At 45.9% G+C, this 3,364-nt stretch overlaps 1 long non-coding RNA gene across 1 annotated transcript; it reads left to right on the top strand.

The window, feature by feature from the left end:
* Positions 1–416: 416 nt before the first annotated feature.
* Positions 417–2,846, top strand: LOC120974440 (uncharacterized). Its single transcript, XR_012203737.1, has 4 exons — positions 417–1,131; positions 1,428–1,711; positions 1,798–1,881; positions 2,351–2,846. It is a non-coding gene; the product is annotated as an uncharacterized lncRNA (long non-coding RNA).
* The last annotated feature ends 518 nt before the right edge of the window (positions 2,847–3,364 follow it).

Raw genomic sequence — 3,364 nt, 5'->3', positions numbered from 1 at the left:
GCCCATATCACACTTATTTATTTTCACATGACATGTAGGCTAAACATACTTCTCTATTTGATATTTTGTTTGCAAAAAGTATTTATTAATTTTTATTGCAGAGGTTTTCGCTTCTTTTTGCTCGCTCTTAAATAACCATTTTGGTCGATTTTTTTGAACATAAGATAACTTTATTCCTCAAACAATAGCCATATCGTTACAATTTGCGGAAGAATAATATCAGGGGCAATAGAATCCCACAATTCAGGCATACTAGATCTAAAGCAGTGTTTTGCCAAACAATCGGCAATCTCTGCTCCTAATGTCTGAGTTGGTTGAATAGTATCCACGGTTTATTTTTGTCCCACCACTTTCAACCGTTTTTTTGTCTGTTTTTTCGTCCCCTCACTCCCCACCCCATGCACGATCCCCTCGCCGCCGCCCCCACCCCACGCGCATGTCTTTCGATTCCCTCGCCGCCTCCCCGTTACCAACGCACGTCTCTTGATCGATCCCTGTGCGTGATCGCCGCCGTCGCCGTCTCTCCAGATCGCCGCCATCGTCGTCTCTCCAGATCGCCGCCTCCGCCGTCCCTCCAGATCCACACATCACGCATCTCTTGTGCCCCGTTCGTCTCCTCGCCGGATCCCGTCTTCGTCCGCCGCCTCCTCCCCCCCTGTGGCGATGACCGGAGACCAACAAGACAGCATCGTGCCCCTGGTATTTCCTTCCCCGTCCTCTAACCCTCTACCTGAGGTTGGCGATGGCTCGCTTCACTACCAATCGTCCCCACCCGTGCTGCCGCCTCCGTCGGGATCCCCTCGCCGCCTCATTGTCCTCTTCCAATGTTGGAGTCGCCAGGATCATCTGTAGGTAGATTTTTGCTAGGCTGTCCAAGAGATCAATCGATGGGTAGGTGGCAGATCGGAGGCGGCAGGTCTAGAGACGCAGATGCCCTTGCACAACACGGCGTCGGCGGCAGCGACATCCCTGGGAAAGGATCCCCTTTTCTGTCTAGGACCCCGCTATCATTCTCCCCTGCCCCTCCCCCGCTCTGAACGCCTTACCACTTCTCACACTTCCTCTATCAAGGTCCTTTCCCTGTCCGCAATGACCGTATTCCGAGTGCCTCGATCTTGTGGCAACCTCCTGGTATGTTTTTTGTCTGATCCATGGTCTTCTCATCCTCTTTAGTTTCTGATTAGCATGATTATCTTTTAATATGATAGAATTATCTCAAGGGAAGATCTAGGACCCCCCACCAGGTACAACTTTTGGTTGTATTGATGTTTTCTGGTGGTAAAAGATGATCTCTATAATTATTTCTGCCACTTCATTATTTCATGTACAGCCCACGTTCGCACTCTCGTTAGTTCTGGTGATCTATTGATATAAAGATATTAATTTTTGCAGCGTAAATAACTGTGTTCTTTTGTATGCGTCACCAGGGATAGGAAATTGAAAGTCACCAGTGGTGAACAACAAGTGCAGATTTAATGTCCTTCAGGTTATTGATCATTGTGGTAATTCATTCTTTTGTCAGACTTCAATTGCAATTGGGGTTGGAGGGAAGCAACAAAATTCCTATCTTGTAATAGGCTTTTTGGTGTGTGCCCTGAAGGTTCGAGACACACAAATAGGTACACTAAGTTTGGGAAAGGTAGTTGTCTCCTTAACACACTCCATGGAGGCCATATTGTCTATTCTATTCTCTGTCTTCTTCCTTGCACAGGTATTTGTTTTCAGGCTTTCTTAAGTGGTCCGTCCTGACAAATAAAATGTGCAGAAAGAGATACTTATGTTGTTCTCTTATTGCAGACGCCTTCTTTACTGGTAGTAGGTTCTCTCGTGCTGGTTTTCGGTGGAGCTGTACTGTCTTGTTTGACTGAAGTTTCTTAAATGGTTAGTTATAATCTTCCCATTTCTAAAATTTCAATGTCAAATGATTGAGGAATGCATCACACTATCCATTAGTCCAGTCAAGCTTATTCATCACCAGTCTGGAGAAAAAGAAACCATTATCTCACATTATTGGCAATTGAGTTAGTCTTATATTCTTGTATCACTCTCTAAAATGGGAAGTGATGTGTTAGTTTTTAAAGGGACTGGTTATGTTATTACAAGTGTATACATTACCGGCAATTCGAAAATACTAATAATACCATTTCCAGATATTTTAGCTAAAATAATGTAGCACATTTTAGTTTATTTTATTTGCAATCCAAGGCCTTGGTTGTACTTCAGTCTCTGGCAATTGGTTTATTTCTTGTGTTGTTAATCTAAGCCATTTGCCATCATGTATACTAGCTGCGAATGGATTTTGGAAGGCCATGGCTTGCAATCTTACTAATCAGTCGTGAAATGTTTTCAGCAAGAATCTTTTCGCTAACAAGGAGGATTAAGATGAGGAAGAAACCAAGGCAGCGGGTATGGTCTTTGGGTCGAGACCACGACCCTTAGTGTAGTCGTTGCACACATCACAGAGATGCTCCCTGGTGCGGCCGAGGCCATTTCGTCCATTTCCTTAGACGGACTTGGGTCTGTCGGCCGTGCGTGAGAGACTAGATGGCAGGGGCGCGTGGCCGACGTTCTATGCATTTTTGGTGGGCTTGGGGCATGACTATGGCATAGGTGGTGAGGATGGAGAGGCACATATATCTGTACGGCCCATAGGCAAGAACCCGCTCAACGGCTAATTAGTGGTTTTGTCTGTCATGTCTTCGTTAGTGATGTGTTGATGCGCATATATCCAACTATTCATGCTCTATTTTGGCGGCAACCTTGTAAGGGCATATTTCTTCCTAAGTGGTTTTGGTGATTGATGACAATGCTTTTGCGGACTAATCGTGTGCATTGAGCATTTCAGATATCTCATGTATAGGCACAAGACGATTCGGTGCCCCTCGGAGCTTTTCAAAGACGGTGTTTCTCTATGTTTCTTTTTAGTGGAATTGAGTCGTAGGAAAGCCGTACTATTAAGAGGAGGTCCGCTTCGGAAAGGTTAGGGTGGAATCAACACGTACACATCTGTCCTTTGCACCACCTTTCCTTACTTCATTGGAGAACCAGTTGTTCCCCTTGTCATTGCGAAGATGATGGCCTCCCAGTGCTACTGGTCTGTGCCTTGCGGCCACGGTAGTAGTGCCCAGGGAAGCGGTAGTACCGCTCCTGGATCGCGGTAGTACCGTGGCCTCTGGCCCAGTACTGTGGCATGAGCGGATGTAGGGGCAGAAGTAATTTTTTTACTTCCGCACCCTACGCGGTAGTACCGTTCCCTAAGAGTTGTAGTATCGTGTCGGACTTTTGCACTGACTGATACTCAGTGGAAGTAGCCACGGATTTATTTTTATTAGTCTGTGCCTTCCCAGCCTTGTGTGAGCTCTGC

Source organism: Aegilops tauschii, chromosome 2, assembly GCF_002575655.3.
Source record: "Aegilops tauschii subsp. strangulata cultivar AL8/78 chromosome 2, Aet v6.0, whole genome shotgun sequence".
In the NCBI taxonomy this organism is placed as follows: domain Eukaryota; kingdom Viridiplantae; phylum Streptophyta; class Magnoliopsida; order Poales; family Poaceae; genus Aegilops; species Aegilops tauschii.
Note: the sequence above shows the minus strand (reverse complement) of the source record. Positions and strands in the feature narration are given on the sequence as shown.